This window comes from Bison bison, unplaced genomic scaffold (assembly GCF_000754665.1).
Source record: "Bison bison bison isolate TAMUID 2011002044 unplaced genomic scaffold, Bison_UMD1.0 scf7180017864366, whole genome shotgun sequence".
Taxonomy (NCBI): Eukaryota; Metazoa; Chordata; class Mammalia; order Artiodactyla; family Bovidae; genus Bison; species Bison bison.
In genome coordinates, this window is record NW_011494938.1 from 2413777 (window position 1) to 2437852 (window position 24076).

Genomic DNA, 24076 nt, shown 5'->3' on the forward strand with positions numbered 1-24076 from the left:
GCTCCTTGGAAGAAAAGCTATGACCAACCTAGACAGCTTATTAAAAACCAGAGACATTACTTTACCAACAAAGGTCCATCTAGTCAAAGCTACAGTTTTTCCAGTAGTCATGTATGGATGTCAGAGTTGGACTATAAAGAAAGCTGAGCACCGAAGAATTGATGCTTTTGAACTGTGCTGTTGGGCAAGGCTCTTTAGGGTCCCTTGGACTGCAAGGAGATCCAACCAGTCCATCCTAAAGGAAATCAACCCTGACTATTCATTGGAAGGACTGATGCTGGAGCTGAAACTCCAATACTTTGGCCACCTGATGTGAAGAACTGACTCATTGGAAAAGACCCTGATGCTGGTAAAGATTGAAGGCAGGAGGAGAAGGGGGCGACAGAGGATGAGATCATTGGATGGCCTCACAGACTTGATGGACATGAGTTTGAGTAGGCTCCAGGAGTTGGTGATAGACAAGGAAGCCTGCGTGCTGCAGTCCATGGGGTCGCAAAGAGTGGGACACGACTGAGAGACTGAACTGAGCAGTATGAAAAGAGTTGCTTCTCCTGCTGCTTTTATGGTTTTGTTTTTGTTTTTAGACAGTGGTGTATAATGTGCCTTGGTGCAAGTATCCTGGAATTTATCCTATGTAGATTTTATCGAACTTTTTGAATTTGTAGATTAATGTATTTCATCGATTTTGGGGTATTTTCAGCCATTATTTCTTTACATGTTCTTTCTGTCCCTTTCTCTCTTCCCCTTCTGATATTCCCACAATGCATGTTTTGGTCTGCTTATTATCCTGCAGATCCCTTAGGCCCTGTTTACTTTTTGTAAAAAGCATTTTGAGCATATTCGAATCAGTTTTAAAGTTTTTATCTAGTTAGTCTGATGGCTGGGCTTCTTTAGCCAGTTTCTTTCAGTTAATTTTGTTCCTTTCAATGTGCAATTCTGTCTTGGTTTGTTTTTGTTTTGTATGCTATGTGATTTTTTTTTCTTAAACTGGGCATTTGAATAGTGTAATGTAACTGTTGAAAGTAGATTCTTCCCTTTTCCCAGGGCTTGCTGTTTTGTTGTTTGTTTTTATTTGGTTTTGTTTTTGATTGTTGAAGGCTATATTAGTATGTTTGTTGAATGACTTTCCAAAGCTGTTGTTTTTTTCAAACAAAGTATTCCTTGGTGTGTATAATCACTGAAGTCTCTTTGACTTAACTTGTGTTTCCACAGTGTTTTGACAGAGATTTCCTTGAGCTTCAGGAGCTAAAAAACAACCAAGCAAATAACAACAAAACCTCTGTCAGTCTGTATAGCTTGGGTTTGTCCTGGTGCACTCTTGTAACAATTTGTGAAAATTGCCAGTGTGACATAGCAGTAATACAGTAAGATTCAGATTTATATCCTGAGATTTGTCCATTGTGCTATGTAAAATCAAGTTTTCTTCTTTCTACAAAAAATAATTTGTTTTGTTGTTGTTCATTTGCTAAAGTCATGTTTGATTCTTTGCGACCCCATGGACTGCAGCATGCGAGGCTTCCCTGTCCTTTACTATAATCTAACCATCCCATCCTCTGTTGCCCTCTTCTCCTTTTGCCTTCAATCTTTCCCAGCATCAGCATCTTTTCCAGTGAGTTGGCCCTCTCCATCAGGTAACCAAAATATTGGAGCTTCAACTTCAGCATCAGTCCTCCCAATGAATATTCAGGATTGATTTCCTTTAAGATTGACTGGTTTGATCTCCTTACAGTCCAGGGGACTCTCAAGTCTTCTCCAGCACCATAGTTCAAAAGCATTAGTTCTTTGCTGCTCAGCCTTCTTTATGGTCCAACTCTTATAAATGTATATGACTACTGGAAAAACCATAGCTTTGACTGTATGGACCTTTGTCGGCAAAGTGATGTCTTTGCTTTTTAATATGTTGCCTAGGTTTGTTATAGTTTCCTTCCAAGGAGCAAGCGTCTTTTAGTTTAATGACTGCAGTCACTGTCAGCAGTGGTTTTAGAGCTCAAGAAAGTAAAATCTGTCACTGTTTCCACTTTTTCATCTTCTAATAGCAAGGAAGTGATGGGACCAGTTGCCATGATCTTAGTTTTTTGAATGTTGAGTTTTAAGCCATCTTTTTCACTGTCCTCTTTAACCCTCATCCTGAGGCTCTTTAGTTCCTTTTCACTTTCTGCCATTAGAGTGGTATTATCTGCATATCTGACATTCTTTGGTCTTGTCCACTTTACAATTGAAATGAAAATGGACCTTTTCCAGTCCTGTGCCACTGCTGAGTTTTCCCAATTTGCTGACATACTGAGTGCAGCACTTTAACAGCATCATTTTTTAGGATTTTAAATAGCTCAGCTGGAATTCCATCACCTCCATTAGCTTTGTTTGTAGTAATGCTTCCTAAGTTCCACTTGACTTGATAATACAGATAATTTGTACTTGTTTTAAATTGTGTTCTAATATTTGGTTTTTAAAATTCTTAAATAAAAAGTAGTTTTTGTAGCTCAGCTGGTAAAGAATCTGCCTGCAATGTGGGAGACCTGGGTTCAATCTGTGGGTTGGGAAGATCCCCTGGAGAAGGGAAAGGCTACCCACTCCAGTATTCTGTCCTGAAGAGTTCCATGGGGTTGCAAAGAGTCGGACACAACTGAGTGACTGTCACTTCACTTCACTTCAGTTGATTTAAGAAGTCAAAGGTAATTTCAAACCTCTTGTTACTCTGTTCCTAGAGAGCCCAGTTACTAGAGTTAATCCCAGAGGAGCTTCTATATGCAAAATCTTGCGATTGACTTCATAGGGTAGTAAAATGATAACTTAGATTTTCCATCCAAGTACTTATAATACAGTGATTGTGTGTGCGTGCTCATTTGTGTCTCTTTGTGACCCCATGGAGTGTAGGCCACCAGGCTCCTCTATTCATGGAATATTCCAGGCAAGAATACTGTAATGGATTGCCATTTCTTCTTCAGGGGATCTTTCCAACCAGAGATTGAACCTGCATCTCCTACATTGGCAGGCATATTCTTACCATTGTGCCACCTAGGAAGCCCATAATACAGTGAATGATAAAACAATTCCAAAAATAGATATCATTTAAAGAACATAGTCTCTTCAAAAAAATAATGTGACACAAATGTGTAAATCTTTTAAATCATTGGATAAATGGTTGAATTAACTATGTTCTAAATATATACACATATATAACAGAACTTTGGGGAGATAAGGCTAGGGTAAGAAGTACTCCTAAAATAGATAAAGGCTACTTCAGTATTTCTTAAATATTTACATTTTTTAAAGTTGTAGTCTCTGAAATTCTGAGAATTGTACTTTCATTTAAATTAGCAAGTATACTCTTAGAAAAATCACAAACGCAGCTGACCCTTGAATAACATGGGTTTGAACTGCATGGGTCCACTCATACATGAATACTTTTCAGTAGTAAATACTACAGTGCAGTATTGTTGCTGGTTAGTTGAGTCTTCGGATGCAGAGGAACTGGGGATATGGAAAGCCAGCTCTTACATTACACGTGGATTAATCCTCAAGTTGTCATATGGTCAGCTGTACCTCAGGAAGATTTAAGCTACATGTTATTTAGTTTATTTAGAGTGCTTTTCTCACTGTTTGTAAGCTGAAATCACACCTGTTCATGAGAGATTGAGAGTCTTAGTGGGTGGTAGCTGGGACAGTGGGTTAAGTACATGTAGTGTATTTTGGAGGGGGGCAAGGCTTTGTGGGAAGGTGTTTCATTGGGGTATGTGGGACTGCATAACAAGGAATAGAGAGAGGAAGGTGAGACCCTGATACGACATTTTCATAGTTGAAAATTTTGACTGAGGTCACTTTATATATGAGAAAGGGAAGTAATATGCTCTTATTCCTTCCTCCTTTCTCCTGCTTTCCTTTCTTTCTTCCTTCAAAAACCACAGAATTTCCTGTTCTCATCTTCTAGAATTCAAAGTTCTACTTTAGAACTTAGATTTTATAATTTAAGTAGACTTTTCTGAGATTCTTAAGATTTAATCTTCTTTTATTTATTTATTTATTTTTGGCTGCCGTGGGTCTTCGCTGCATGCAGACTTTCTCTGTTTGCAGTGAGTGGTGCTTCTCTAGTTGCGGGGCTCTGGCGTCTCACTGCGGTGACTTCTCTTGCGGAGCACAGGCTGTTGCAGTTGTCGCGCGTGGGCTCGGTAGTTGCAGCTTGTGGGCTCTGGAGTGTTGACTCGTAGTTGTGGCATGTGGGCTTAGTTACCTCACAGCATGTGGGATCTTCTGAACCCATGTCCCTTCCACTAGCAGGCGGACTCTTAACCACTAGACCACCAGGGACGCCCCAGTGTCCATTTATTTGTCGGAAAATGTGTCCTCAGCATCAAACAAATAATCTCTAGCATCAAACAAATAATCTATAGGAATAGCAGTGAGTTTATAAGTTTGAAATACGTTTGAAAAGGTAACTTCCATTAAAAAGTTTTTTCTACCTTAACATTTCAACTGGTGGCTCAGATGGTAAAGAATCTGTCTACAATGTGGGGGACCAGGGTTTGATCCCTGGGTCGGGAAGATGCCTTGGAGAAGGAAATAGCAACCCAGTCCAATATTCTTGCCTGGAGAATTCCGTGGACAGAGGGAGCCTGGCAGGACTACAATCACTGGGATTGCAAAGAGTCGAACACAGCTTAGAGACTGAGCAGAAGCACGATTAGTATTCTTGCCTGGAGAATTCCACGGACAGAGGAGCCTGGTGGGCTACAGTCCATGGGGTCACAAAGAGTTGGATGGGCCTGAAGGACTAACACACACAAGCATTTCAACAATTAATAACAAATTTACATAACATTCTTGTTTTATATTTTATATTGTATAGTAAAGTGTTCTTAATTTTGTTGCTACTTTACATCGTACACTTACATGTTTGCTATTAAACTCATCAAAATTTAGTAATCTCTAGTAGCAAATTCTTGAAAATACAATTAATTTATAAACTCATTTCAGTCTTTGGTAATTTTTTAAAATGTTCTTCGTATTTACATTTTTGACAGTTAATATATTTTTTAGTGTTGAATATAACAAATATGAAACGTATCCTATTTCATTTTTTAAATTAAAAAACAACACTTTATAAAACTTTTAGAACACAGTCACAAAATTTAAAGCTCAAAAGACTATACAGTGAAAATCTTTCATCTCATTCATCTGCTCTACTGTTCTTACAACCTGCCTAGGGGCAAACAATTTACAAGTAAAGATTTTTCTGTGGTTAGCTTGTGTGTGTATACATGTATGTGGTGTGTCTGTGTGTGTTTTCTTTCTTTTGGGGAGCACACCCTTTTTTTAGTACCCTTATCACCACTACCCTCCCCCCCACACACACACACAAATATACTTTGGAGACCATAGCAGTTAAGGTTATCACCTTTATTTTCTGTGGCTGTATACTACTATTTAGTTGTATTATAATTTATCAAACTAGTGTCTCTGTCTTTTATTAACCAATATGCAATTACTTGCCTTCTGGTTTGTTGAAACAATAGGTCAGACAACATTTGCCGCAGTAATTCCTGTGTAAGTGGCTTGCCATAAAAACTCTGGCACCACATTCCTCAGTAGGGCACTCCTGATGAAGGTGACTGATTCTGCCATTGTCATCCACGATATAGTATTTCAGAACAGCCAGCTTAAACCTTCTTTGTCTTATGCTTGTTCTTCTTGGGAGTGATGTAAGACTTCTTCCTTTTCTTTTCTTAGCACCACCACAAAGTTTAAAACGTGAAGGTAAAGAGTGGACTCCTTTTGCATTGTAGTCACAGTACATCCATCTTCAGTTGCTTGGCAGCAAAGACCAGGCTTTGCCCATCGGGTGGAATTCCTTTGTTATCTTGGATCTTGGCCTTTATATTTTCTGTTGCATCCGAGGGTTTGACTTCGGGAGTGATGGACTTCCTTGTCAGGGTCTTCATGAAAATCTGCATCTTGGTGATGGTTCCACTGCAAATGGCAGGTCTAAAAGCTAACTTGTCCCTTACTGAGAACCAGTGAGGTCATTTTCTGTCCTTTTGTTTTGTAAACACTTGTAGCAAAAATGTGTGTATGTCATATCATATATGAGTGCAGTGTTTCTTTGTGTCTCTTACCCATTTTCTAATTGGATTGTTTGCTCTTTTACTGTTGAGTTTTGAGAGTTCTTTATATATATTTTGGATACTAATCCTTTGTTGGGCCTGTGGTTTGGAAATATTTTGCCCACTTCTTACATTACCTTCTTATCCACTTTCTAGGCTCTTTGCTAGAGCAAAAGTTTTTAAGTTTTGAGGTTCAATTTATCGGTATTTTCCTTTAATGGGTTGGTGTCAGGTCTTAAATAATCTTTGCATATCAATGGATCCTGAAATTTTTCTCCTGTATTTTTCCCTACAAGCTCTATAGTTTTACATTTTACCTTTAAGATACATTTTGAGTTATTTTTGCATAAGATATGAGACTTAGGTTGAAGTTCATTTTTTTTGCCTACACATGTCCGTTCGCTTCAGCACCATTTGTTGGAAAAGCAGTCCCTCCACTGAATTGCTTTTGTACTTTTGCTAAAAATTGTGCATATTTTTGTGGATCTATTTCTGGGTTCTGTCTTATTCCATGTGTTTCTCTCTCTCTGCCAGTACTATACAGTTTTTACTACTATCGCTGTAAAATAAGTCTTTAAATTGGGTAGGATATTTCCTTCCATTTTATTCTTTTCCAAAATTGTTTTAGTAAGTCTAGTTCCTTTTCCTCTTCATATAAATTTTAGAATGATCTTGTCAATATCTACACAATAAATCTTGCTTGGGATATTGGTAGGAACTATGTTAAACCCCTGTATTAATATTAGGGAGTGGAAGAATTGACATTCTGAGATTGTTGAGTCACTCATTCCATTAACATAGAATGTCTCTCTATTTGTTTTTAGATCTTTGGTTTCCTGATGAGTATTGTGCCATTTTTAGAATACAAGTCTTATATGCTTGTTTTGTTAGATTTGTACCTAGTGTTTCGGGTGTGTGGGTTATTTTATTTTTTATGTCCATGTGTTCATTGCAAGTACAGTGGATTTTTTCTATGTGTTTGTCTTGTATCCTATGAACTTACTGAACTCACTATTTGTTGTCTTTTTGTTTTGTAGATTCTTGGCAATTTTCTACCTAGATAATCATTTAATTGACAAATAGAGACAGTTTTATTTTCTCCTTTCAAATTTATTATTTTTTTTTAATCTCCTTTTCTTATTTTATTGCACTGGCAAAAACTTTCAGCAGTATGTTTAATGAATATGTTGATTGGACATTTTGTGTTTTTTCTCCCAATTTTGAGGGGAAAGAATTCATTCTTTGGGATCTGAAAGCAGTAGAGGATCTGCCTGCATTGCAGGAGAGGCAGGTTGATCCCTGGGTTGGGAAGATCCCCTGGAGAAAGAAATGGCAACCTACTCTAGTATTCTTGCCTGGAGAATTCCATGGACAGAGGAGCCTGGCGTGCTCCAGTCCAGGGGCTGCAAAGAGTTGGACACACTGAGTGACTAACACTCCCCAGTATTCTTGCCTGGGAAATCCCATGGACGGAGGAGCCTGGTGGGCTGCAGTCCATGGGCTTGCAAAGAATTCAATGTGACTTAGCTACTAAACAGCAACAACAGTTCAGTCTTTTACTCTCAAGTGTATGTTACTGTAGGTTTTTGTAGATGCTCTTTATCCAGTTGAAGAAGTTCCATTCCGTTTCTCTTTCTCTGAGAGATACTTTTTCCCCCATGAGTGGGTGAAGAATTTTGTCAAATACTACTTTTTTTTTTTTTTTACCTCAATTGAGATGAATTACATGGTTTTTTTCTTTAGCTTTTTAATGTGGTGGATTACATTGATTAGTTTTATAATATTGGTCTAGACCTGCAACCCTGGAATAAACTCTGCTTGATCATAATGGATGATTCTTTTTGTATATTTCCAAATTTGACTTGCTAATATTTTGTTAAAGATCTGTACTTATGAAGAATGTTGATCTGTAGTTTTCTATACTGTGTTTATGTTTGTTTGTTTTTTAAATCAGGGTGATACTAGCTTAATAGAATGAATTTGAAAATGTTCCCTTCAGTTCTGTTTCTAGAAAAGATTGTGGAAAATTGATGTTAATTCTTCTTTAAAAGTTTGCTACAATTTTCAGTGAGACCATCTGGATCTGGAGAGTTTTTCGGATGTTTTGAATTTACAAATGCATTTTATTTAGTAGGTGTAAGACTATTCAAATTATTAACTTCATAAGTAAAGTTGGGTAAGTTGTAGTTTTTGTTTTGTGAGAAATTGGTTCATTCCTTCTAAATTGTCAGTTGTTTGTGAAGAGTTATTCATAGTGTTCCCTTTTTTTTTTTTTTTTGTAGTTGCAGGGTGTGTAGACACATTCACATTTCATTTCTGATTTATTCCTATGTTGGCAATTTGTATCTTCTCTCTCTCTCTCTTTTTTTTTTTCCTTTGTCTTGCTAGGTGCTTCAGTTTTTGATCTCTTAAAAGAACCAGCTGTTTTATTGATTCTTCCCTATTTTTCCATTTTCAGTTTATTGATTTCTGCTTGTATTTTTATTTTTTCCTTTTTCTTTCTTTGCTTTTATTTTGCATTTTTGCAGAGGGATTCTAGAGGTTGAGAGTTAATTATTGATTTGAGTTTTTCCTTTTTTTTAATTGCTGTAAATTTCTTTCTCAGCACTGTTTTACCTATGCCTCACAGATTTTAATATGTTGTATTTTCATTTTCCTGTAGTTCTTTTTTAAAAAAATTTATTCTTTTAGTGGCACATAATTGCTCTAAGTGGTAGTTTCCGCTGTAGAACAAAGTGAATCAGCCGTATGTGTACATATATCCCCTCCCTCCTGAACCTCCCTTCCCCATCCCAGCCCTCTCGTCATCACAGAGCACTTAGCTGAGCTCCCTGTGCTGGAACAGCAACTTCCCACTAGCTGTCCGTTTTACACATGGTAGTGTATACATACATCAGTCTTACTCTCCCAGTTCATTTCACCCTCCCTTTCCCCTACTGTCCGTGTGTCTTTTCTCTACACCCGTGTGTCTGTTCTGCCCTGCAGACAAGCTCATCTGTACTGTCTTTCTAGATTCCATACATAGACATTAATATACTTATTTTTCTTTTTCTGACTCACTTCACCCTGTGTGACAGACTCTAGGCCCATCCATATCACTGTAAATTACCTAATTTCATTCCTCTTTATGGCTCAGTAATATTCTATTGTATATATGTACCACAACCGCTTTATTCTTTCATCTGCCGATGGATGTTTAGGTTGCTTCCATGTCCTGGCTATTGTAAACATTGCTGCAGTGAACACTGCGGTACATGAGTCTTTGAATTACAGTTTTCTCAGGGTATAGCCCTTTAGTGGGATCGCTGGGTCATGATAGTTCTATGTTTAGTTTTTTTAAGGAACCTCTGTACAGTTCTCCAAGTGGTTGTATCAATTTACATTACAACCCACAGTACATTTGGGTTCCCTTTTCTCCACACCTTCTCCAGCATTTATTATTTGTGGACTTTTTGATGATGACCATTCTCATGGTATAAGGTATTAATACCTCATTGTAGTTTTGATTTTCATTTCTGTAATAATGAGTAATGTTAAGCATCTTTCCATGTGTTTGTAGGTCATATGTATGTCTTCTTTGGAGTAATGTCTATTTAGGTCTTGCACCCATTTTTTTGGATTTATTTATTTGGCTGTGCCAGTTCTTAGTTGTAGCATGTGGGATTTAGTTCCCTGACCAGGGATCAAACCCAGGCCTCATGCACTGGGAATTAGGTCTTAGCCATGGGACCACCAGGGAAGTCCCTCCTTCAGTTCTATTGTATGTGTTTTTAAATTTCCTTTGAGAATTCCTCTTTGATCCATAGATTATTTACATATAAGTGTATTGTTAAAGTTTCAAGTGTTTGAAGATTTTCCTGTTAACTTTCTATTATTGATTTCTAGTTTGTTTCTATTGTGGTCAAAGAACATATTTTTAATGATTTCAGTTCTTTTCAGTTTGTTCAGATTTGTTTTGTAGTCCATGATATATTCTATCTTGTTTTGTGTTGCTTAGGCACTGGATAAGAATGTGTTTTCCTCTCTTCTTGTATGGAGTGTTGTATAAATGTTGATTAATTCTTGTTGACTGATGGTATTGTTGAGTTCTTTTAAATTGTTTGTGATTTTCTATATAGTTGTACTGATTGTTTAGAGAGAGGTATTGAATTGTTCAGCTATTACTGTGGGTTTGTGCATTCTCCTTTCAGTTCTATCAGTTTTTGCTTACATTTTAGAACTCTGTTGTTTGGTGGATATGCATTTGGGATTGCTGTCTTCTTGATGGACTGGCCTTTTTAACATTGGATAATGTCCCTCTGTCCAGTGAATTTCCTTGCTTTGAAGTCTACTTTCAGTTCAGTTCAGTTGCTCAATCATGTCTGACTCTTTGCGACCTGATGAACTGCAGCACGCAGGCTTTCCTGTCCATCACCAACTCCTGGAACTTGCTTAGACTCATGACCATCGAGTTGGTGATGCCATCCAACCATCTCATCCTCTGTCGCCCCCTTCTTCTCCTGCATTCAGTCTTTCCCAGCATCAGGGTCTTTTCCAGTGAGTCAGTTCTTTGCATCAGGTGGCCAAAGTATTGAAACTTCAGCTTCAGCATCAGTCTTTCCAATGAATATTCACGACTGATTTCCTTTAGGATTGGCTGGGTGGATCTCCTTGCAGTCCAGGGGACTCTCAAGAGTCTTCTCCAACGCCACAGTTCAAAAGCATCAATTCTTCAGCACTCAGCTTTCTTTATGGTCCAACTCTCACACCCATACATGACTACTGGAAAGACCTTAGCTTTGACTATACAGACCTTTGTCGGCAAAGTAATGTTTCTGCTTTTTAATATGCTGTCTAGGTTTGTCAATAGCTTTTCTTCAAAGGAGCAAGTGTCTTTTAATTTCATGGCTGCAGTTGCCATCTGCAGTGATTTTGGAGCCCAAGAAAATAGTCTCTCACTGTTTCCATTGTTTCCCCATCTATTTGCCATGAAGTGATGGGACCAGATGCTGTGGTCTTAGCTTTTTGAATGTTGAGTTTTAAGCCAGCCTTTTCACTATTCTCTTTCACTTTCATCAAGAGGCTCTTTAGTTCCTCTTCCCTTTCAGCCATAAGGGTGGTGTCATCTACATATCTGAGGTTATTGGTATTTCTCCCAGCAGGCTTGATTCTGGTTTGTGCTTCATCCAGTCCACCATTTCACATGATGTACACTGCATAGAAGTTAAATAAGTAGGGTGAAAATATATAGCCTTGACATACTCCTTTCCCAGTTTGGAACCAGTCGGTTGTTCCATGTCCGATTCTAACTGTTGCTTCTTAACCTGCATACAGATTTCTCAGGAAGCAAGTAGGTTGGTCTGATATTCCCATCTCTTGAAGAATTTTCCACAGTTTGTTGTGATCTACACAGTCAAAGGCTTTAGCACAGTCAATGAAGCAAAAGTAGATGTTTTTCTGGAATTCTCTTGCTTTTTCTGGATCCAACAGATGTTGGCAATTTGATCTCTGGTTCCTCTGTCTTTTCTAAATCCAGATTGAACATCTGGAAGTTCTTGGTTCAAGTACTGTTGAGGCCTAGCTTGGAGAATTTTGAGCACTACTTTGCTATCGTGTGAGATAAGTGCAATTGTGCGGTAGTTTGAACATTCTTTGACATTGCCTTTCTTTGCGATTGGAATGCAATCCTTTTCCAGTCCTATGGCCACTGCTGAGTTTTCCAAATTTGCTGGCATGTTGAATGCAGCACTTTCACATCTTTTAGGATTTGAAATAGCTCAGTTGGATTTCCATCACCTCCACTAGCTTTGTTTGAAATCTACTTTATCTGATATTAATGTTGCCACTTCTGCTTTCTTTTGATTAAGGCTTGCATGATGTATCTTTTTCTGTTCTTTTACTTTTATCTACTTATATTATTGTATTTGAAGTGACTGTCATTAGGTAGTACATAGTTAGGTCACTTTTTTTAATCCACTCTGCAAATCTCTGCTTTTAATTGCTATGACCATCTTCATGCAGTGTAATTATTGCTGTCTTATGGCTTAGCCTGCCATTTTAGATACTGTTTTCTGTTTCCTGGGGTTACTTGAACATTTATTAGAATTCCATTTTGATTTATTTACTGTGTTTTTGTGTATCTCTTTGTATAGCTTTTTGCATAGTGGTTCTGAGTATTACATGATGTATACAGTCAACCCTTGAACAAGGCGGGGGGTTAATCTGTGCATAACTTACAGTTGGCTCACAGTCTCCACTATTGCTCTGAATCTCCAGCTTCAGTCAGCCATGGACTATGTAGTACTATGGTATTTACTTTTTTTTAAGTTTATGTTTAAAAATTACTTTTGGCTCTGGGTCTTCACTGCTGTGTGAAGTCTTTGTCTAGCTGTGTATGGCCAGCCGGGGCCACTGTGTGTGGCATGTGCAGGCTTCTCCTTCCAGCAGCTTCTCGCTGTGGAGCACAGGCTCTGCGCACCCGTGCGCAGCAGTTTCAGCTTGCAGCTGTAGAGCTCGGGCTCAGTAGCTGTGGCTCATGGGCTTATTTAGTTCCCCAGGGCATGTGGAATCCTCCCAGACCAGGGACTGAACCCATGTGCCTGCATTGGCAGGCTGATTCTTAACCACTGGACCACCAGGGAAGCTCCCAGTATTTACTGTGGAAAGATATCCCCCTATAAGTGGAACCACACAGATCAGACTCACATTGTTCAAGGGTTAATTGTGTATAACTTATCACAGCATATTGGTATTATTTTATCTGTTTGATTGAAGCATAGAGAAATTTATCTCCCTTCCTTTATGTGGTTCTGTATAAGATGATTGCCTTAATATATCCTCTACCTACATTTAGAACCACACGAGACATTGTTACAATTTTGCTTCAGCCATCAAACATAATTGGAAAATGAAGAAGAGAAGGAAAGCCTGTTGTACTTACCCAATAATTTCTTCATCATGTTCTTCCTTCCTTCCTGATGTTCTGAAATTCCTCCTTCATTGTTTGCCTTCTGGTTAGACAACTTCTTTGGAGTGCGAGGAGATTCAACCAGTCCATTCTGAAGGAGATCAGCCCTGGGATTTCTTTGGAAGGAATGATGCTAAAGCTGAAACTCCAGTACTTTGGCCACCTCATGCAAAGAGTTGATTCATTGGAAAAGACCCTGATGCTGGGAGAGATTGGGGGCAGGAGGAGAAGGGGACGACAGAGGATGAGATGGCTGGATGGCATCACTGACTCGATGGCCATGAGTCTCAGTGAACTCTGGGAGTTGGTGATGGACAGGGAGGCCTGGTGTGCTGCGATTCATGGGGTCGCAAAGAGACAGACTGAGCGACTGATCTGATCTGATCTGATCTGATTAAGCCATTCTTTTAGGGTGGGTCTATTGGCAACAAATTTTCTTAATTTTGTTTCATTTGAGAATGTTTATATTTCCTCTTCATTCCAGAACAGTATTTTCACCAATACTGATTGGATTCTGAGTTGGTAGCTCTTTTCATCTAGCACTTAAAAGAATATTATCGTGACTTCCTCTGACTTCCATGGTTTTTGATGAGAAATTTTCTGTCATTTTAATTGTTTTTCTAATCTAGGTAAGGTGGTGTTTTTCTCTGACTGCATTCAAGCCAGTCTATTTACAAATCTTCTCTTCCATTTGTGTATGATTTTTTGTGTGTGAAAAAAATATTTCCCCAGCAATATTGTATTGTTAGCCTTAAATAGGAATTACTTGGAAGTTTTAGTAAAATTATTTCATAATGAAACTACTACTTTAAGAAGGTCTCCAGTGAAGTAAAAAAAATTTTTTTATATTTATCTAATACCCCCCTCTAAGCCAGGGTACTTTATATTTTCAGATTCTATTAGCAAAAGTAATTTTTCATTCCTTTGACCCTATTTGAAATTTGGAGTCAAATATTTCAGTCTTTAATGTATATGCTGGAAAACTACCAAGACTTGAATTCAGTGAAATCTCTTTATGACTGTATTTTAAGTTATCTGTGTTACATTAGCATTTTACCTGAGGAAGTTCAAAACTTTGCAGGGTAGGAAAAGTATAGGTAACCAGAAATATCTTCAGATCTGTATAATAAACCAATTCTAGTTTGCTTTTGCTTTTTTAGATTTTTGTCTTCTATTAGGATTTAGGTTGAACAATTATTAAGTTGATAAAAGCATAACTTAATACTTATTGATACTTTATTAATAGTTATAGTATATGGAGTGAATTCTACCTTTTAGAATTATTAAAGTATTAAAGGACCCAGCTTTTTACAGAATGTATTTTGTTGTTCTACCGTTAAGTAATTCCTAATTTTTTCATTTAGTCACCACTTTGGAACAAAAATATCTTGCCAAAATATTAAGCCAAAACATTTCTTCTGTGGTTTCTTTTTCAGAGTTTGAGTATGTTATGCTTTTTAGCAATTCATAATACTAAGCTCTTTTAGTCTGCATACTTTGGTTACAGCAAAAGTACAGGTTTAAAAATAAAATTATTTTCAAATACAAGGTTTTTTTTTAAGTTTTTTAATGGGCATTTAATAATGAATATACTGGTAACTACGGCCATCTTCATATTGATTTTATAGCCTTCTTAAAAATAAAAAAAACTTAAAAGATTGAGACTTTCCTTGTGAATCACTTTGTGCGATCTTGTTCCCTTTTAAATAGTAATAATCATTCACTATTCAAGTTAAAATTAAAATAATACAGATGTATGTGAAATAAAAGGGAAAATCTCTTCTTTCTCTTCTTCCATCCCACCAGTCTCAGCTCACCAGAATCTACATAGCCTAATCTTTTGGCTCAAAAATGAACTCTTCTTCCTTTTTAAAAATAGAAGCAGTACTTAAAAAAAAAAGATCTTAAACGGAAGTTCAATATATTGCCAGATCACTAAGTTTTTTTCCCAAAGGCAGTGAGTAGAATTATGGTGGTACTTGTGTACCTCCTGGGAAAGCTCTTGAGTTCTGTGCTAATAATTTGAGAACTCCTGTTTCTTTTGTGCTTCTGATAGTTAAAAGTAAGAAATTAGTTGAACATTTTATGAAGGAGACATACTCTGGTTTTTAAAAGCATATATTTAAAAAATAGCCTTATATTCCTAATATAAATGTTGCTTTGTCAGAAATTTCAACATTTGGAACAAATTTTATTAATAATTTCTAAATAAATAAAGTATAATTCAAATTAGGTTAGTTAGGATTAGTGTCCAGAAAGCTGTTAGAATTCACATAATGCTAAATGTAAAGTTGTTTTCTGTATTATCTAATTGTTCGGTTGTTTTAGACATACTACTGAAATTAACTCCTGCAATGAAAATATATGTTTTTGTTTATATTTTCTTGATTTTATTCATTTTCTTTCTGTGTTGTGGTTTTTTTTTTTTTTTGACAGGAACTTTGAGGTGTAATTTGTGTTATTATACAGTCTGCCACTTACAGTGTATAATTTAGTGGGTTTTAGTATATTCACAGAATTGTGCAACCATCACTACATTTAATTATTAATCCTTTTCATCACCTCAAAAAGAAACCTTGATTCCTTCTGTCGTACCCCTCCCCAGCCCCAGGCAACCATTGGTCTACTTTGTCTCTATAAAACTGCCTATTCTGGCATTCCATGTAAATGGAATCATATAATATGTGTTTCACTTGGCAGAACGTTTTAGGTTCATCCATGTTGTAGTATGCATCAGTATTTCATTCCTTTTTATAGCCAGTTATTAGCCCATTGCATGGATATGTGTGTGTATGTATGTTGGTCACTTAGTTGCGTCTGACTCTTTGAGACCCCATGGACCCCTCTGTCCATAGGATTCTCAAGGCAAGAGTACTGGAGTGTGTTGCCATTTCCTTCTCCATGCGACCTTCCAAACTCAGGGATCAAACCTGGGTCTTCTGCATCGCAGGCGGATTCTTTACCATCTGAGCCACCAGGGAAGCTTGTATGGATAATGCTACATTTTATGTGTCAATACATGGGTGGGCTTCCCTGATGAACTCAGTGGTAAAAAATTTGCATGCCAGTGCAGGAGACATGGGTTCGATCCCTGGGTCGGGAAGATCCCCTGGAGAAGGAAATGGCTACCCACTCTAGTATTCTTGCCTGGGAAATTCCATGTACAGAAGGGTTACAGTCCATGGATTCACAGAAGAGTTTGACACAACTTAGTGACTAACAGCAACAAAACAATACATGGACATTCAGGTTATTTTACATCTTTTGGCTATTAAGAATAATGTTGCTATAAACACTTGTTTAAATATTTCTTGTGTAGATGTAGTATTTTCCTTTCTCTCAGAGTGGAATTGCTGGGGCATATGGTAAATTTCATGTTTAATTGTTTGAGGAGCCACCAGACTGCTTTCCTAAGTGGCAGCACCACGTTATACTCCCACCAGCAGTGTGTGAGGGGTCCAGTTCCTTCACAGCCACGCCAGTACTTAATGATCTTTTTGATTCTAGCCATACTAGTGGAAATGAAGTGATATCTCATTGTGGTTTTTATTTGCATTTTCCTAAAGTAATAATGTTAGACCTCCTTTCTTGTGCATATTGGCCATTTGTTTATCTTTTTTGGAGAAATGTCTATTCAGATTCGTTTCCCATTTGTTAATTGGGTTCTTTGTTATTAATTTGTGAGAAATCTTTATATATTCTGAATACAGATTCCTTATCAGATAAATGAACTGCAAATATTCCTCCTGGTTTATGAACCAGAGCATTCTTACAATATTGTGATTAATATAGAATAGTTAAAGCTTATATAAACTTTTTAATTTTCAGAAAGTGAAAATGTTTAGCACTTGAACTTTTCTAATCATGGGTTCATCATTAATGTTTCAGGGGTTTACTTCGGGCTTGTGCCTTAGATCAGTTCTCGAACATTATTAAGCATTAACAAGTGGTGTGGATGCTGTTGCTTCCTGACCCTCTGCCTTAATGATCCCTGTTAACTATCACAAAATATTAGAAAAATGCTGATAAGTAGCAGTTTCTACTTATCTACTAGATAAAATTTAGATTTATCCTCTCTTGTTTGCACATACAATTTGCATATATTTGCATATACAAAGTTTCTTATACTATTTAGCCATGGTTAGTGCCTCAGTTATTTGGTTCCTTTTAAAATTCATGCATACACATACTTTTCTTCCTAGGTTTGTCTTCCTTCAGATCCTCACAGTTATTTGAACTTAAGAAAATAATCTAATAATCAAAGAATGTTAGAACTTAAAAGGAGCTTTACAGATCATCCAATTAATTCCTCTTCTCTTTGCCCAGACAGAAATTAATTAAATCACTTAATCCAAGATTACATAGTTAATTAATGGTAGGTATAGGTAGTTCTTGGGGCTTCCCTGGTGGCTCAGACAGTAAAGCATCTGCCTGCAATGTGGGAGACCCCGGTTCGATCCCTGGGTTGGGAAAATCTCCTGGAGAAGGAAATGGCACCCCACTCCAGTACTCTTGCCTGGAAAATTCCATGGACTGAGGAGCCTGTTAGGCTACAGTCCGTGGGGTTGTAAAGAGTCCTACACGACTGAGTGACTTCACTTTTACTTCACTTTCACTTTCATAGGTAGTTCTTAGTAAATTTATTTCTGATAATTTTTTTTTGAAGGAAAGTACAAATTTATTTCAGCTCATATATTTTTAGTGATTTTCAAATACAGATCTCCTTGGCAACATTTCTTCAGATAATAAAAAGCTTACTATTTTTGGAATGACTTAAAAATTGATTCTGTGCTAAATAGTATCTAATTATTTTACCATGTACCAAAAAACCCATAAATTTAGCCTGGCAGATAATTTGGCTTTTAAAAGTATGATTTATAGGTGTTTTTGTTTTCTCTTTTTCTCTCACCTTTATTAAGGTATAAGTGAGAAAAGTTGTATATACTTTTAAGGTATATAATGTGATATTTTGATATATATTTACATTGTAAATGATTACCACAGTCAAGCTAATTAACATTTCCACCAGCTCACACAGTTATCCTCTTTTTTGTGTTGTGAGAACACTTAAGATGTCTCTCAACAAATTTCAAGAATATGATACAGTGTTATTGAGTATGGTCATCATGTTGTATATTAGATCTCCAGAACTTACACATTTTGCATTACTGAAGTTTTGTGTAAAGGGGACATTTCCCTTTATGGGTGTCTTTTCTCTTCTGTTTTTAAACAAAGGAAGCATATGAGGAAGAAGATAGATGTTTAAAAATATGTGCTAGTGAAATGTGGGACAGAATTTCATGAATAAACTTATGTAAAACAGAGTACAGTGGGCAGGTTAGTTATTTCCTGGAGACATGTTACACCTATTAGAAAATTCAAAGGCAGTGATAAGAAAAAGACATGTAATAGGAAAAGGATAAAGCTATCTGCCCTCCCTCCCCAACTCCTCCCCACGTGCCCCCTTTAAAAATCTCCCTGGCCAAAGTCTGTGTAAGGGAAGAGACAGTCTTGCTTTCACCAGTCTAAGTTAATAGGCTAATAGATGTTCCTTTTAATATTTACAAAAATACTAAAGTCTCTTTTTTTCGTTTAAAATGAAAGTCACTCAGTTGTGTCTGACTCCTTGGGCTTTTTGACCCAATGGACTTTACAGTCCATGGAATTCTCCAGGCCAGAACACTGGAGTGGATAATCTTTCCCTTCTCCAGGGGATCTTTCCAACCCAGGGATCGAACCTAGGTCTTCCTCATTGCAGGCAGATTCTTTACCAGTTGAGCCATTGTTTAGCCCTTCACTTTAATAGTTAAGCGATCTTTTTTTTTTTACTTTTTTGCCCAAAATAGTTAATCTGTGTTGTTTCTTTCATAGGAGTTTGCTTAGCCAAATAGGTAGCTGTATATAAACATCTAGTTTTTTAGACACCAACTGTGAGATGTGTGGAAAGCACTGTTAAACACTAAAAATAGATGGTGAAAGCACTGCTGCCTGCCTGCCTGCCCTTGGTCTGCTCCTGCCTAGGCTTCTATATAGCCAGTGGCCTATTCCAACTATGCTGTAATGTTTCTAAAATCATTTTTATGCTTCACTGTAAAAACTCTTAATTCTATCTTCTTTGAACTGTGAAACAGTTCTGTCCTATGTCAATCTCAGTTTATGTGGAACTGAAATAATTTTTGTCTTAGAACCAAGTATTCCAGTTAAGTCTTTGGGCTTATTTTCATCTTTTAAATTTGCCCTAGATTAGGGAACCTATTACTAAAGTAGGAAATGTAAATCTGCCCCCAATTCAAAAGAGAGTTATTTCAGATAAAAATTTTTGAACGTGGCCTGCAGAATTCAGGTGCTTAAGAGCCACACACTGCCGGGTTGTTAGTTCATATAATCTAGGAAACATGCCTCATTCTAGCCCTTCGTAACTGAGCTGACTTTCCTGTTTGCCTAATCATAGTGTCTCTTTCTCCAGGAAGACTTTTTAGATGAACTCCACTCATCTACCAGTCCTCAAGTAATTTATCAAGAATCCTTAGACATTCTCATGAGTCTGAGAGTTGTTACGAGATTTATACAACTTTGTGTTTCTCCATAGGTATAGATACTAACGGACTTTCCAGGTGGAGCAGTGGTTTAAGAATCCACCTGCCAATGCAGAGACACAAGAGACATGGTTCAATCCCTGGGTCAGGAAGATCCCCTGGAGTAGGAAATGGCAGCCCACTCCAGTATTCTTCCCTAGGTAATTCCACAGACAGAGGAACCTAGCAGGCTGCCATCCAGGAGGGTCACAAAGAGTTTGCACGCACACACACACATAGATACTAGTACTGTACATCTGAGACCTGGGATCGATCCCTGGGTTGGGAAGATCCCCTGGAGAAGGGAAAGGCAACCCACTCCAGTATTCTGGCCTAGAGAATTCCATGGACTGTGGAGTCGCAGAGTCAGACATGACTGAGCGATTTAAGAGTGTCTATTGGAGGGTGAGTTTGAACATGATCATTTTGAAACAATGACAAAACCTTTTTGAAACTTTGTAAGTAGCACATTTGAGCAGCAGTTTAAAATAAAGATTTTAAAAACTGTGTTTTCTGTGATTCTAGGTAGTTCTTTAGAGGGACCTTCATGGAAACTGAGGGGATTGATGAACTAGAGGTAGGGGATACCACACTCTGTTTAACCAGGGCAGCTTTACTCTTACTTGTGTTATGCATTGTTGTTCAGTGTAGATTTCTCTTGGAAGCTTGCCTCTCCCTTCTAAAAGTTGTGAAAGTCGTAGGACTAACAGGTTTATGATTTGGGGTTTTGGAGGGTAAACAGGATGATGTGTGTGGCTGACTGAATTATTATTATTATAGAAGATCTGTAAACAGATCTTCTCTAGTTAGCCTGGTAAGAAGTTCTCAGAAGTTATTAATGATGATTGGGGAATGCTACTCCAGGACATCTTTGACGAATAAATCAGTAGTTCTCAAGTTTTTGATCTGATAACTCCTCTACACTCTTAAACAATTATTGAGGGTCTCAAAGAGCACCTTGTATATGAGTTATGCCCATGAATTTATATTTAAAAAATAAAACACTTAAATTTATTTTAAAATAGTTAACTCCTTACTTATTAACAATAAATTTTTTTTATAAAATGTATTTCCCCAAACAAAAAATTTAGTGTCATTTTTTACATTTTTGCAAATCTCTTTTTCGACTTCATAAAAGAAACACAGTTTCTGGTAGTCCAGTGATTGAGACTATACTTCCACTGCATGGCACACAGATTCAATCCCTGGCTAGGGGACTGAGATCCTGCATGTTGCATGGCAAGGCCAAAACATAAAAAATTAGAAAAAGAAGGAACAGATTCTCTTCATTCAGTTGGTTGTGATATGCTGTTTTAGTTGAACTGTATAAAGAAAATACAGCCTCATGGCTGTAAATAGTTGGGAAGGGAAAAGGTTTTTCAGATATTATGAACATTTTTCTTTGACATCAGACCCCACAAGTTTCTTATTTGCAATGTGGAATCTAAAACCGTGGCAATGAACTTTCTTTTTCCTGAACTTAAAGTTGCAATGTACCCTTGTAGAAACCTAACTGCTGCTCCATCACCCTCAAAAGTCGTTAAGTGATCTGGCCACTCCTATCTCTGATCTCATCTCCAGACCCTCTGCTGGCTCTGCTTGCTATTTGTTTCTCTGAACAGTCTCCTTCATTGGGCTTTAGTGCTTGCTGTTACCTCCAACTTCACAGCAAATAAATTCAGTCGAGATCAGTCACTCTGTCCTGTTGGCTCTTTGAGACCTCATGGACTTCAGCAGGCTAGGTTTCCCTCCATCACTAACTCCTGGAGCTTCCACAAACTCATGTCCATTGAGTTGGTGATGCCATCCAACCATCTCATCCTCTATCATTCCCTTCTCCTGCCTCCAATCTTTCCCAGCATCAGCGATTTTTCCAATGACTCGGTTCTTTGCATCAGGTGGCCAAAGTATTGGAACTTCAGCTTCAGCATCAGTCCTTTCAATGAATATTCAGGGTTGATTTCCTTTAGGATTGACTGGTTTGATCTCTTTGCAGTCCAAGGGACTCTCAAGAGTCTTCTCCAACACCACAGTTCAAAAGCATCGATTCTTCGGCACTCAGCTTTCTTTATGGTCCAACTCTCAACATCCATACGTGACTACTGGAAAAAACCATAGCTTTGACTAGATGGACCTTTGTCGGCAAAGTAATGTCTCTGCTTTTTAATATGCTGTCGAGGTTTGTCATAGCTTTTCTTCCAAGGAGCAAGCGTCTTTTAATTTCATGGCCGTAGTCACCATTTGCAGTGATTTTGGAGCCTAAGAAGAGTCTGCACTGTTTCCATTGTTTTCCCATCAGTTTACCACAAAGTGATGGAACTGGATGCCATGGTCTTAGTTTTTTGAATGTTGAGGTTTAAGCCAGCCTTTTCACTCTCCTCTTTGACTTTCATCAAGAGATTCTTTAGTTTTTCTTCGCTTTCAGCCATAAGGGTGGTGTCATCTGCATATCTGAGGTTATTGATATTTCTCTCAGCAGTCTTCATTCTGGCTTGTGCTTTATGCAGCCCAGCATTTCGCATGATATACTCTGGATAAAAGTTAAATAAGCAGGGTGAGAATATACAGCCTTGACGTGTACTCCTTTCCTAATCTGGAACCAATCAGTTGTTCCATGTCCGATTCTAACTGTTGCTTCTTAACCTGCATACAGATTTCTCAGGAAGCAAGTAAGGTGGTCTGATATTCTCATCTCTTGAAGAATTTTCCACAGATTGTTGTGATCCACACAAAGGTTCTAGTGTAGTCAATGAAGCAGAAGTAGGTGTTTTTCTGGAATTCTCTTGCATTTTCTGTGATCCAGTGGATATTGGCAATTTGATCTCTGGTTCCTCTGCCTTTTCTAAATCCAGATTGAACATCTGGAAGTTCTCGGTTCAGGTGCTGTGGAAACCTAACTTGGAGAATTTTGAGCATTACTTTGCTAGTGTGTGAGATGACTATAGTTGTGCAGTAATTTGAGCATTCTTTGGCATTGCCTTTCTTTGGGATTGGAATGAAAACTGACCTTTTCCAGTCCTGTGGCCACTGCTGAGTTTTCCAAATTTGCTGGCATGTTGAGTGCAGCACTTTGACAGCATCATCTTTCAGGATTTGAAATACCTTAGCTGGAATTCCATCACCACCTAGCTTTGTAGTGATGCTTCCTAAGGCCCACTTTGCATTCCAGGATGTCTGGCTCTAGGTGAGTGATCACACCATCATGGTTATCTGGGTCATTAAGACCTTTTTTGTATAGTTCTTCTGTGTATTCTTGTCATCTCTTAATATCTTCTGCTTCTGTTAGGTCCATACCATTTCTGTCCTTTATTGTGCCTATCTTTGCATGAAATGTTCCCTTGGTATCTCTAATTTTCTTGAAGAGATCTCTAGTCTTTCCCATTCTATTGTTTTCCTTTATTTCTTTGTACTGATCAGAGGAAGCCTTTTTTAATCTCACCTTGCTATTCTTTGGCACTCTGCACTCAATGGGTATATCTTTTCATTCCTCCTTTGCCTTTCACTTCTCTTCTTTTCTCAGCTATTTGTAAGGCCTCCTCAGACAGCCATTTTGCCTTTTTACATTTCTTTTTCTTGGAAATGGTCTTGATCACTGCCTCCTGTACAATGTCTCTAACCTCCGTCCATAGTTCTTGAGACACTCTTGTTGATCAAATCTAATCACTTGGATCTATTTGTCACTTCCACTGTATAATCGTAAGGGATTTGATTTAGGTCATACCTGAATGGTCTAGTGCTTTTCCAAACTTTCTTCAATTTAAGTCTGATTTTTGCAATTAGAAGTTCAAGATCTGAGCTACAGTCAGCTCCCGGTCTTGTTTTTGCTGACTGTATAGAGCTTCTCCATCTTCGGCTCCAAAGCATATAAGCAATCTGATTTCTGTATTGACCATCTGGGGATGGTCATGTGTAGAGTCATTTCTTGTGTTGTTGGTCGAGGGTGTTTTGCGTTCTCCTGGCAAAACTCTGTTAGCCTTTGACCTGCTTCATTTTGTACTCCAAGACCAAACTTGCCTTTTGCTCCAGGTATCTCTTGACTTCCTACTTTTGCATTCCAGTCCCCTATGATGAAAAGGACATCTTTTTTTTTTGGTGTTAGTTCTAGAAGATCTTCTAGGTCTTCACTGAACCATTCAACTTCAGCTTGGTCAGCATTACTGGTTGGGACATAGGCTTAGATTACTCTGATATTGAACAGTAGAGATCATTCTGTCGTTTTTCAGATTGCACCCAAATAATGCATTTCAGACTCTTTTGTTGACTTTGAAGTCTACTCCATTTCTTATAAGGGATTCTTGCCCACAGTAGTAGATGTAATGGTCATCTGAATTAAATTCGCCCCTTCGGGTCTATTTTAGTTCACTGATTCCTAAAATGTCAATGCTCACTCTTGCCATCTCCTGTTTGCCCACTTCCAATTTACCTTGATTCCTGGACCTAACATTCCAGGTTCCTAT

The 24076-nt window shown here is 37.8% G+C and overlaps 1 protein-coding gene and 1 pseudogene across 3 annotated transcripts in view; one reads left to right on the forward strand and one right to left on the reverse strand.

Moving 5' to 3' along the window:
* The window catches only part of SOS1 (son of sevenless homolog 1 (Drosophila)), a 132270-nt gene that overhangs the window by 20408 nt on the left and 87786 nt on the right, over positions 1-24076 (forward strand). The gene's annotated exons all lie outside the window — the stretch shown is intronic.
* Positions 4583-7435, reverse strand: LOC104999940 (annotated as a pseudogene).